Source organism: Arvicola amphibius, chromosome 12 (assembly GCF_903992535.2).
Source record: "Arvicola amphibius chromosome 12, mArvAmp1.2, whole genome shotgun sequence".
Classification (NCBI taxonomy): domain Eukaryota; kingdom Metazoa; phylum Chordata; class Mammalia; order Rodentia; family Cricetidae; genus Arvicola; species Arvicola amphibius.
In genome coordinates, this window is record NC_052058.2 from 65,925,242 (window position 1) to 65,939,179 (window position 13,938).

The 13,938-nt window shown below is 39.9% G+C and overlaps 1 protein-coding gene across 1 annotated transcript in view; it reads right to left on the minus strand.

Moving 5' to 3' along the window:
* Positions 1 to 13,938, minus strand: part of Acbd6 (acyl-CoA binding domain containing 6) — a 148,430-nt gene that overhangs the window by 94,239 nt on the left and 40,253 nt on the right. The window lies entirely within an intron of this gene.

Genomic DNA, 13,938 nt, shown 5'->3' on the forward strand with positions numbered 1-13,938 from the left:
AGAAAGAAACAATTCCTAGAGTTGTAAGCATAGATAACCTCTGGTTTGACAGTTTTTTAAATATAAAAGTAAAAGTATGATTCATAAAGAAAAAAGTTAGGGGCTGGAGAGAAGGCTCAGAGGTTAAGAGCATTGGCTGCTCTTCCAGAGGTCCTGAGTTCAATTCCCAGTAATCACATCATGGTTTACAACCATCTGTAATGAGATCTGGCACCCTCTTCTGGCCTACAGGCATACATGTAGACAGAACACTGTATACATAATAAACAAACAAACAAACAAACAAACCTTTTTTAAAAGAAAAAAGTTAGTAGTTTTTATTAAGGTCTAATAACTTGTACAATGAAGCTTCAAACAAGAAAATCTTGGCAAAACACGTATCAATGAAGACCATTATCTAAATGTTCAAATAGTTATTAAAAGCCAATAATAAGAAAGCAAATTATGAAAAAGATTTGAACAGACATCATTACTATAATATCCCATGCTGGCAGTGCTGCTCTGGAAGGCTGGGCAACCTTAGGAGGCGGCCCTGGCTGGTGTAGAAGGGTCACTGGAGCAGCTTCCATGCTGCGTGGTCTGTCTGCAATGTGTGTGTGGAGCTCCTTCACTACACACACACACACACACACACACACACACACACACACACACACACAGCCACTCCGTCCGCATCATCTGAAACCTGAACCCTAATAAACCTCTCCCCTCTGGTGGCTTCAGTCAGGTGTTTTGTCACAGGATGAGAAAGGTAACTAATACACTGCACCAAAGAGAATCTCAAATGGCAAATAAGTCAATGAAAAATGCCTCATATTAAGCAAATTGGAGGTCCACACTTATTAGAACAGCTGAAGTTCTGTTCAGTAAGTCGTCCGGGGGAGGAATGGATTAAAGTGGTTTACCTTTTGATATTTTCAAATATAAGATCAAATCACCTCTGAATACAGATAGTGTTACTTCTGCCTTTCCAGTTTGTGTGTGACTTACTTTTTTTCCTGTTGAAGGTCAGCAGGATTTATGGTTCAGTGGTGACAAAGGCAGTCTTCCTTCTTACTGATCATAAATGAGAGTGTCCATCTTTACCACAGAGATGCAATGCCTTTTTTTTTGTTTTTACATAAATGTTCACGATCATATTATAAACATTCACTTTCAGTCTGCAAGACCTTATTCCATGGCACATCATAGCAGGCACAGCCCAGTCAGCACACCCTGTGACTAACCAGGCACACCCTAGCCCTCTTAGCCCTAAGCCTCCAACACGTACCCCGATTCTCAGATGGAACCCAGGACCCATGCCCAGCGCCCCAGCTGTCTTAGCAGGCCTGCCTGTACCTTCCCAACATTCAGGCTTGGAACAAGACATCATGTAAAACCCAGACTATGTGTTCATATCAGACACAAAACCAACAACAAAAAATCTGCACACTCAGATCTCATTGCAAAACCACAAACAGTATGACAATCAAAACAATAAGTCTCCTCCAAAATCCACAAGTCCTAAGTTCTCTAATGAGAATCAGATGGTTGAATCCCAAGGTATGGATCTTAACAGAACAATCAAGAACTTCATCAAAGAATTCATGAAGTTTAGAGAAGACACAAAGAAACAGCTCAATGAACATAAAGGGGATACATATCTCTGTGAGTTCAAGACCAGCCTGGTCTACAGAGCAAGTTCCAGGACAGCCAAGGTTACACAGAGAAACCCTGTCTCCAAATATATATGTGTGTTTATTTACACTAGGTATTTTAACATCTCTGGTATTTCATCATCTCTATTTGTGGTAGTCTGAATGAAAGTGGCCTCCACAGGCTCACAGGGAGTGGCGCTATTAGAAGGTGTGGCCATGTTGGAGGAAGTGTGTCACTGAGTGTAGGCTTTGAGGTTTCAGATGCTCAAACCAGGCCTAGTGTCACTGTCTTCCTGCTGCCTTTGGATCCAGATATAGAACTCCCAGCTACTTCTCCAGCACCATGTCTGCCTACATGCTGCCATGCTTCCTGCTAAATGACTACAGACTGAACCTCTGAACTGTAAGCAGTCCCCAATTAAACCTTTTCCTTTATAACAGTTGCTGTGGTCACAGTGTCTCCTCACAGCAATAAAAACCTAAGTAAGACACTATTTCTTCTGCATCCACTTTTATTATTCTTTTTTTCTCCTGGCTATTTTCTTTTTTTTCTTTCTCGCTTAAAAGATTTCTACTGTAAGCTGCACATTGTAAACCCTACATTCCGGTTTGCCAGGTCCTGTTACACTACTTTCCTTAGGTTGGGCTCTGTTTTGGAACACGTTAATAAAGTTACCCGAAATCAGTCTGATCCTTATGAGACTCACTTGTAAACGCACTGGTGATAAATATTCTCGGGACTATGTTAAATCTAGGAAAATGGCTACCCCGTTGTGTGCCTTTTCCTGGGCCGTTGGTTTCCTTTCACACATGCACAGGTTAGATGCGGTCAGGGGACCATCTGCAGCTCTCTGGAGCTCTAGGCAGGATGTCCCCTCCAGCGCCCTTTCAAATTCTAGCTCGAATCAGGGAGTCTGCTCAGACAGTTCTGGCTTTGTCCTCCCCTCGCTACCGTTCAGGCTCTGCTACCAGGAAAGAAGCCCAAGCATGTGCACGGCTTACCTTGCTTATTTTCACATGGAGGAGCAAAGGTCCCCAAAACAATTCTACACCCAATGTAAATTTCTATGCAGTAATGAAATATACCAATATCCAACAGTTGTATATTTGGGCTATTTATAGCTTTTTACTCACAGACAGTGATATAATGAAATCTTGTGCATAATGAATATATTTTAATTAAAATCTTTAGGAAAAGAAATAAACTTCATGTTTAGATGTGGCTTATTCCAAATATATTTCTTATCCCTAGCATTGTTCTTTCTTAAGCAAATGAACAAATACATATTATGGCTCTGCAACAACTTCAGGGTGATAAAACCCTGTATCTTCAGTACATACTGATTGAAACAGTCGGCCACACAGACTGAAGCACAACAAAGTCACCGAATATCTTATCTGTTCTGTTCATTTCGTCTACTCCAGGGGAACATTTCTGCCTCTTCATTTTCACTTTGGTGAAATGTATCTCACAAAAGCTTAGAGGTTAGAGCTGGTGAGACAGCGCCCAGGGTGAAGGTGCTTGTCACCAAGTCTGACAAGAGGAGTCTCCCCGCAGAGCCCACAGGGTGGGAGAGAAGAGCAGGTCCCTGCGAGCTGTTCTGACTTCCAAAGGAGTGCTGTGGCATGAGGGGCCCCCAGATAAATAAATGTAATTAGCTTTTCTAAAGCTGAGAGGTGTATCCCATTTTTCTCTACTCAAAATCCATTAAGTTATTTTTGTTGCATCAGCAGTTAAAGGAAGAGTCTTCGATTTGGCAGAGAATGTGATAAAATTTGCCAGGTCTTGTAGCACCTCAAGCTGTATTATGTAAGACATCCAAATGTTCCTTCACTGAGAGAGGAAAGGACAACCAGCTAGCTGAACCCTGATCACCTGATCTGTGCTCTCTCACAGTTACAGGGTCAAGATTAAAACCAGTAAGAAACACTTTGGTATTTGAAAAATACTTATTCCAAAAATTAGCACACTAATATGTATAAGGTGGTTTCTTATTTCCATGTGGTACCCTTTTTGAATTCCTTCTAATCATGTGCGTAACTTGTTTACAGCTTGAACTATAGGACTTTGTGCAGTTAACTAACTCCCTGTCTTTCTTTCCTCATCTGTAAAGTTGGGAAATTTACCTACCTCACATGATCACTTTCAGGATTTAAGATAGGTCTATTTAGATAGAAAAGAACCCAGCATGAAAAATGACATCATTTAAGTCAGTTAACGTAGTAAAAACTATGGCCAAGATACAGCCATGCTGCAAAGCGAGTGCCTCGGAAACACAGGTAACACTGGTGCAGATGTTCGAATGTGGGGGAAGAAGATGGCTCTAAACGTTTGACCCTTCTAACACATATCAGCAAACCCCTCAAATCCAAACAACTAGCACGTTCTTCCAGTTGGTAGAGGAAGAATAATGCCAACTTCATGCAAACTCTTCTGGAAATTGGAGAGCAAGAAAAGGAAGACTAGTATCTCGTCAGTATCTTCCATAAAGTTACACTACCCCAGTTCAACTTCAGAACAAGAGTTCAGAGCTGGCGCTGACACCATCTTGCATTTAACACAGGCAACAATTACGAGAAGTACCATTATTTTCTACAATGCTAAGAAAGAAAAACCAGCCAATAACTATGACCTACAATCAATTTTAAGACACAGTAAGATTTTAGAAACGTTAGAAAGTTGAATGAATGTCTGTCTTAGATGTGATGAAACCCGTCAGGTTTGACAGAGTGGAAACCCGAAGAGAGGGAAAGCAGGCAATGTGACATAGTAAGTGGAATAGTGGCTTTCCACCCAAAGAACTCTGACAGCCAAGCTTGTGCTAGTTCTATGAAGAACTGTATTCTTCTCCAAGCTTTTCTGCAAACCATTACTATATAATGACAATATTATCAGTAAAAATGTGCATAAATTAGTTAGCAGGGTGCTTGCCTAGCAAGCATAAAGTCGAGGGTTTTGTTCCCAGTACCACACAAACACACTGGTGGCATTAGCACTGGCAAGGTCAAGGCAAAGATATTATGAGTCCCTCAGCTTGGTCTATAGCCCATAACAAAGCAAAACAAAGCGGAGCAGGAAATTCTCCCATCCTCCAGAAGAGCCAGCAGCTTACTTCTTCTTTAACAATTGGAAGAACACACCACAAGACACCTGCATTGGCTGGTTCTGTGTCAGCCTGGCACAAGCTGGAGTCATCAGAGAGGAAGGAGCCTCAGCTGAGGAAATGCCATGAGATCCAGCTGTCAGGCCTTTTCCAAACTTTGTAAGTCCCATAGCCTCTAAAAACCCAAACCCTTAAAGGTTCAATCCCTTTAAAATAGCCAAAAACCTCTTTCAAGGTTCAAAGTTTCTCTATAATACCCAAGTCTCTAAAATTCTAAAGCCTCTCTAACATAACCAAGATCTCATAACTGTGGATTCCTATTTCTGGTCTACAAGAGCTAGTTCCAGGACAGGCTCCAAAGCCACAGAGAAACCCTGTCTCGAAAAACCAAAAAAAAAAAAAAAAAATTACTTTCTTTTCCCAAGAAGGAATAAGGAGAGTCACAATGAAATCAAAGCAAAAACAAAGTTCAACAGCATAAAACTCAGGGTCTACAATCTTCTAGACTCCAAACAGCTTGTCACAGCACACAGCCTATCTCATAGGTTCAGGCCAGCTCCACTCCACGCCTGCTGCTGTCCCTGGTGGTTGTTCGTGGTACTGCATCTCCAAAACACTGGCGTCTCCTGCTTCAGCTGGCCTGCACTTTCACCAATAGCCTCTCAGGGGCTCTAATCAGGGACCCTAACACTGCCTCGCCCGGCCAAGCTTCAACTTCTCCCATAGCCCCTTCAATCCTGGGGCTTCACCTGAAACTGAGGCTGCACCTTCACCAATGGCCTTTCTCAAGCTCCCTGCAGGAACTCCAGGCCCCCTTACAGTGTCAAGCTTCAGCTGCACCCCGTGGCCTCCTCATGCCTTCAAAATCTTTTTTCCCTTCTTTTTGGAATTTTACTAATCTTTTCAAAGAACTCCCCCCTCCCCCCCCCCGCTTTGGTAACCATGTGCACTCAGATTTATAAATGCTGCCACCTAAAACTTCCTTAAAGGAGGTGTGGGGGGAGGGGAGGCAGCTTCAGAAATGGCTTAGTGGCTAAGAACAGGTACTGCTCCTGTAGAGAATTAGAGTTTGCTCCAGAGCACCCATAAAAGACAGCACACAGCTGACTTTAAATCCAGTTCCGAGGATCCGAAATCCTCTTCTGCTCTTCCTGAGCATCTGCACACACACAGCACACACACAGCAAACACATACACACACACACACACACACACACACAAAACAATTAAATAAATTAAATCCCTTAATGGAAACCTAAGTGTTTTGATAAGACAAATCAAAATTTTCAAGGAGTAACTACTGCAAAAAAAAGTCACCCAAAGAGCCAATGTAGTAAGAAATTTTATGTTGCACAAATGCAGATGTACAAAAAGAACATGTTTCCCGGGAAAGCTTTGAGTTTTGACGCACACACACAATCCTTAGGTAGGAGTTCATTTAGGTAATAACACTTTTGTTGAGTTCATTTTGCAACAAAAAGTCATAAAAATGAACCAGAACTCTCTAAACCTTTACATAATGTATACTTCTAGTACAGGAAATGTGAAGATGAAATATATAACATAGCAAATTATTTTAAATAATGCTAACCACTTAAAATCAAACAAAAAACTAAAAGGAAAAAAATGCAAAAAAAAAGTGTATTTACTGTACTGTAGTAACTGATAGGGGCAACTGAGTGGAGGCAATTCATAGAGCTGGCCAACTTCCATCGTTATTAATTGCATTGTCAAACCCTACACCGCATGAATTTTCTTCGCCCTCAGAGAATAGATTCACATTCACCTTCTACATGCTGCTGTCCTTTTCTAATTCCTTTAGGATTTGAAACATCGTCATTCTCTGTTAGATTGTTCTGTCTTCTCATCTGGACCACACCTGTGCTATAATGGCTATGCGGAAATCCAGTCTATAGGAACTCATAAGCACTCCTCGAGGTTGACAGAACAGTGTCGTTGATCAAGCAGTGACATGACGGGGTCTCCTCATCCTGCTGTGCATGTAATTATTTTCAAAGCAATCAACAACTGAATGGGTTCTCCAGACAAATGTGACTTTAATTTATTAAGAACTTCTGGAATTTCATAAGCTAGATGGCATTCCAATACAGATAAATGGTGAGTTTTTAAATCATCACTGCCATATTATTTGGCCAATCCATCAAAAATTTCCATCAAATGTACTGGGTCAAATGGAATTTTATTGGTAGCAACCTTAAAATGAACCTTTGGAAGCCTCAGTCACACCCTACATCAAATCTATCTTTATGGCTTGCAGAAGAATCTGCAAGGTCCACCAAATCCCCAAATAAATGACTATAAAGTCCTTCACTTTCCCCAGTCATTATTATATAAATGAGAGGAAGAGTTCTAAATTCAGTTCACACAAGGGTATGAGTTGTACACACTTGAATTAAAAAACTTAACGAAACAAACACTGGGACAGTTTGAAAACCCCATCAACTAGTCAAAGGAAAGTTAAGTAGGCACAGTTCTTTCCATGTTAGACTGGGTAGTTAAACGTACATAGCATATCTTCTTTGACAATCAAACACAAGCAGTGTTTGGTTTAGAAGGGTACTGGCTTGTCCACTTCTTGTCACCCTTTGAGGAAGGCAAGCACAGCACCGTACAAATGGGCAAAGGAGCACTACACTTACTCAGTACCAGTTACCCACAACCAGTCCATTACCCAGAAGCTCAGCTTCTACCTTTTGGTTTGAGAAAGGGCCTCACTCGATAGCCCAGGCTAGCCTGGAATTCACTTTGTGGAAGTCCAGGGTGATCTTAAACTAAGTGATTTTCCTGCCTCAGTTTCCCAAGCACTGGGATTATGGGTATGAGTTACTATTCCTGACTAGCTTCTATCTACTTGGGGGCATTTTCTTTTGAAAGGGAATTCCAATTTTTATAATCTTGGTTGTCCAGGTTTCAATATTCAGGATTTTAATCTTTTGAAACTATGAGCTTTAGGATTTTCTTGTCTTTCAAATTTTCAATATTCAGGATTTATCATGTCTATGATTATGCTCAGACTCTGATCAAGCAAGCCCACTCCTAGGTTTATACCCCATATGAAGATATATGCCTGATAGAAAATTGTCCACAAATGCTCCCAGCAGCATTGTTCAAATAACTGTGGGGGCTGGAGAGATGGCTCAGCATTAAGAGTGATTCCTGCTCTTGCAAGGGACCAGGGTTTACTTCCTAGTGCTCACACGGTGGTTCACAACTACCTGCAACCCTAGATTCAATGCCCTCTTCAGTCCTCCACAGGCTTCTGCATGCACATAATGCATAAAAACTTATGCATGCTTACATGCATACAAATAAATAAATCTTAATTTTAAAAAGTGGAAATAACCCAACAGTCCAACAAAAGATGAACACAATGTGTTATGTCCATACAGGAGAATACCATTCTGCTATAAAGGGAATAAGGTAATGGGGGCTGGAGAGAGCTCAGTCAGTAAGGTATTTGTGAGTGCAAACCTTAGATTACTAGATAGAGACAATCTATGCCTTAACTGGCCCATAAGCTTATCATATTACTTTGATAACCCTGGGAAGTAAGAAAAATGAAAACGTGTCTAGAAAATTATGTTTAAAGATGCTAAGAAATTTATTATCCCAATAGAAAGAATTTCCATTGAAATGTTAATGGAAAAGAATATGTCTGCTTAGCTGAAAAGTCCACTTGCACAGCAGACAGTTCTGCAGAGAGACCGGATGACAATCACACAACCATATTATTATCTAGTATCATCAGAGTGGCCGTAGTTTGTGTAAATACACTCTAATGTTCATGCAACCACAAAGTCATGGATTTCTTACCCTGTGATCCTGCTGCTGGTCAACTTAAACTGTAGTTCACTTTCCAGACCTGGAGTGGAGGAGGCATTACTGTAACAGGCGGTCTCCCACCCGGCAGTCCAACGCAAGATCCTGTCCTATCACTACAGTCACAAAGTGGAACTGAGTCTCCATTAGGCAGGGAGTTACGTACATACATATTCAAGAAGAAAAGTGACATGAGCTTAGAAGTACATGTATTGAACTGTAGCCAATACAGCATGAATCCATAAAGGGAATGTATTCATAATTAATTCAGAAATATAATTATAATCAGTGAACCTTCAAATCTTTGTGATTCTTATTACTGTCAAACTTATTCAGGTCAGTTTCATAAAATATTTAAAAGACAATATAATTTTATAGCTTAAATTTTCGAAGCAGACAGGTTCCAAACCTTCAAAAAGTTTCAGAAACCCTTAATTTATAACTCTTCATCAAAGCTTGGCACAGCTGTCCTCACGAAAGGAAGCTTGGGCAGACAGTAACTGTATCTGACAGCAGCAATTACATGCAAGTTTGGAGAGTAAAGCCATTGATGTGTGGGCAATGACTGTTCTACCCAAAGTCAGCTGGAAGACAATCCATAGCAAAGTTCACATGGGATGTAGGACCCATTCAGCTATAAAGGGAGTAAGGTAGCGGGGGCTGGAGAGAGCTCAGTCAGTAAGGTATTTGTCAAGCAAGCTTAAGCACTTGAGTTTAATCCTCAGAACTCACACAAAAAGCCAAGGATGGTGAAGTATACTTCTTATTCCAGTGTTGGGGAGGTGGAAAATGGAAGACCCCTAGGGCTTACTGGCCTCACCTATTTTCTGAGCTCCAAGCATGTAAGAGATTTGTCTCAAAGAAGTTGAAAGACACCCGAGGAACTGGTGTGGGAAGTCCTTCTGTATATGTGTTGCTTTTATTGGTTAATGGATAAAGAAACTGCCTTGGCCTGTGATAGGGTAGAGTAGAGCTGGGGGGCAGGGGACAGACATGATGACTAAACTGAATGCTGGGAGAAAGAAGGCAGAAGGCAGAGTCGCAGAGAAGCCATGTACTCCAGACAGATGCTGGATGGAATCTTGCCGATAAACCACAGCCATGTGGGAATACACAGATTAATAGAAATGGGTTAAATTAAGATGTAAGAGCTAGCTAAAAATATGTTTAAGCTATTGGCCAAGCAGTGATTCAAATGATATAGTTTCTGAGTGATTATTTCAGGTCTGGGCAGCTGGGAACGAACAAACGGCCTCCTTACTACAAGAAAAAACACTGGAGGTTGTCATTTGGCCTCCATATGTGCGCGCGCGCACACACACACACACACAGGTATAAAGTACTGCTACAATATGGAAGACTCTAAAAAACATATTAATGAAAGAAGCCTGTTAAAATGGGTCATATAATCTTATGTCATTTGAAGTATTTGGAACAGGCTAATCTATGGAAATAGACTGTATATTATTGCTAGCACTAGGGAATGACCGCTAAAGGCTACAGCATTTCTTTTTTAAAATGCTTAAAAACAGATTATGATGATGGTCGTATAACTAAGAAAGCACATGAAAAGTGTGGGCAAGCTGGCTACAGGCATAGCAGACACACATCCCTTGGCTGAGAGACTTGACAAAACAGGAAGTACAACACATACTTATAAAGGGTATTCTTACTTCCTATTAAGAATACCAGAAAAAACATCACAGAGTGAACGTGACTAAATAATGACCTGCAGTGAGACCAACTAAATAATATTTAATAAAATGACATTATAACAAGCTGACTCAGCACTCACAGATAACAGTCAATATAAGACCTTTAAACAAATAGAACTTCAAGCTTCTTGGTGTTTCTCTTGTTCTGTTTTGAAGAGAGACGAAGACCATGAAGCTGGGTGGGGAGGGGAGGAGAGGATCTGGGGGACGGGAAAGAAAATGATTCAAATACACTGTCTAAAGTGCTATAAAATAATAAATCAATAAACAATACAAAATAAAAAGATCTTAGAAACTGAGCATCAATAAGGCAGAATAAATGACACATTTTCCCCAAAAGCAGCGATAGGAAGATAATAGTCTAAACATGCATCTGTGCCCCATCCCCAGGACAATCTGCACACTAGAGCAATTCAGCATCCAGCAGCCTGGAGGAAAGCACTGCTACACCTGAAAGGGGCTCAGGAAAAAGAGATTCTCAGGTCTGAAGGTGGGAACGGAAAGACCTGAACCTCCAAGGGCCCAGACACCTAGTGAAGTGAAGGTAGTCTCTCAGCAAGCAAAGAGGGGCCATGAATGAATAGTTTATATATAGTTCTTAGTCACGGTGAGTCCTGCGTATTTGGCAGTCCTAAACCATGCTGACAGGTTAATTGCCTCAGTCTCTACATTAGAGGAAAGCCTACTTTTACTGAGTCCTAGGAAAGAAAGGTCTCACACTCCATTCTCATCTCACAGGGGGAAATCAGAGGTTGCCAGCACAAGACCAACAGAAAACTATAGCATCCTTTGCCTGCCAGTTATAGTTCAAAACATCTAAGTAGCTAGGGCTACTGTTAGGATGCTTGTGACAAGTAGACAAGGAAAAATTACACTCATTTAAGGAGACCGAGGGTTAGCACAACAGCTAAGCTGATCTCTGGCTTCACACACACACACGCACGCACGCACGCACGCACGCACGCACGCACGCATGTACACGCACACCCATACCCACACAATCCTCCCCAAACATAGAGCTTTCAAGTTCTGCTAGAATGTTTTATTAGAATCTTTATTAGAACTTAAAGCTTGAATAAAGGTGATATTTTAAGATTTCACTAGAATAAAACACTAAAAATAATTCCTACTATAAAATACTAATGTTATTTACATGAAGATACTGAAAGTGATGAGTTTGTCATACAATCTCATAGTCCAACAGAAAAAAAACATTCTAGTTGTTCAAGAGAGATCTCTAAAGCTGTAGTATTTTGGCTTCAGTCACCATATTATTTCTAATTTTTAAATTTTATTTATTTTTTATTTTATGTGTATGAGTGAATGTTTGCCTGCATGTATGTCCATGGAGACCAGAAGAGGGTGCTGGAGATGTTGTGAGCTGTCCTGTGGTACTGAGAACTGAGCAAGTGCTCTTATCACTGAACCTCTCTCCAGCCCCATACTGCCAACTCTTAAACCATAGTCAATAACTTAGTATTTATTCACTTTTTCCATAAGTATAATTGACTGTTCTATTTCTATCCTTTTCTTCCAAATACACTCATACAATTTGTTAAAAGTTCTTGCATGTAAACAGCCATTCATAAAAGTAGAGACTGAATATTCAATCCTAGTAGCTAAGGAGCTGTACTCAAATGAGCTGGTACTCACAGCTCTCAAGTAACCAATGATGCCTGATGATGATGCTGGCAAAAGGAAGACTAGAGCTCGGGGACCACTCTATCTCCAGCAGAGAAATCTGCTTACTGAGAGCCAGGGTGCACAGTTAGCAAGTGCCCTCACATGTTCCATTCCACGGAACCTGACTGCCAAAATGTATGCACTGGCAAATTCCTCAAGTTTACAGAGAAGAAAAATGAAAATCAATTTGTTATTTGTCCCATTAATTTTTACAAAATAAACCCTTATTCTGAATCCTATTATATATTAAGTGAGGGCTGCTAATTAAGGGAACAAATATTGCACAATCTAGGTTTCCCTATACAACACTACCAAATTTCACAAAGGGGAAAATCAAATAATATGACATTAAGAAAACATTTAAAGTTAGAAAAAGTAGTGTGTTTAGTTAAGACACTATTTGGAGATGAAGGTGTGACTCAAAATAGTAGTGTTTTATTTATTCTAATTACATTCAATTTCAAAGCAATAAGCTAGGAACATAAAATTGGAATGTTTATATAGTGTATTTGAGAGGGATGTCCTGGGACTATTTATGATCATATTCTTATAAAAATATTTGATAGGTATTTACTATTTATAGACAATATGCCAGTTTGTTCATAATGCTCTTTCAACAAGAGCTTAACACTGCCTCACACTTGCTAGCTTTCCTGACTTGTTGAAAAAGAAATTAATATACTAGAATATTAAAAAATTTTTAAACTTCATTATGAAAACAAATTAAATAAATCTGATTAAAATGACCTCTAATTAATAGTTTACCAGGGTCAGCAAGATTGCTCAATAGTTGCTGCCAAATTGACGTGAGTTTAATCCCCAAAACCCACACAGTGGAATGAGAGCTCTGAAGCTGACCTCTGACCTCCACATGTTCATGTATGCATACACACACACACACACACACACACAAAATGAATGATAAGAAACTGATACAATTAATAGTGTACTATGAAGAGAGTGCTCACTGACTGGATTATGAGCATCAAAACTTAAGAACAATTCCTAATTGGCCCAGAAAGCTTTCTGCTCCTCAATGACTCATTTGTTCCTTAGTGGTTGCAATCAAAATTATTTACATTTTACTACTGAAAGGCATAAATTGGAATACTCATATCAATGATAATTTAGAACACAAATCAGCATAAAAGAAGTAATGAGCCTGAAAGAATAGGGGAAACTTGCTATCCATTTTATAGGTATTCTTTACTCCTGACCCCATCTAATTACTTGTGGTCTTAAGCTACTCATTTATAAGTTGGCTAAAGTAACCAGTAAATACTCCTTTGGGGCATATCATTTGTAATACTGATTTATTGAACGGCTGCCTCCCAGTATAGAGAGGTCTGACCCTGTGTTTATAATTAGGCTGCATAATGTGGAAGCCGAGTGATGGTTCACCTTTTTGCTTTATGAAATGGTATGAACACACAAAATGATGCAATTTAATTAAATAAAGAATGTGGGTTTCCTCTAGGCAGTTTGAAAACACTATTTTTAGCAACATCATAACATATGCCCAAAAGCTTGATAGCCATGCTTCTACAAACAACATCGGGAACAGATGCTGTAATTCATTGAATATATGTACTTCTCCATTTAGTAAATAACTCAACAGATGCTTAGTGCCTGGACACACAGTCATAACCCAGACAGATACGTTTTCTTGTGGAACTTGAAAGTCTAACGGAGATGAGAGGCAAGTAGTCAATTACAATGTAAGCAGATAAAACTATCACATAAGGAAAAATATATGCCACAAAATTTTAAGGCCAAATTTCATTCTTTTTCTCCTAAATCCTATACAGTAATATTCTTATATATCATTTTCATCCTTTGCTATGAATCAGCTCTGGCTCACAGTTTGCACAGATTTAACCAGAGCAAAGTTCTGACCTAGTAATCTGGTGTCATGTTCACAGTGGTTCTCAATACCCATTGTGAGTAGTCGATAATTAT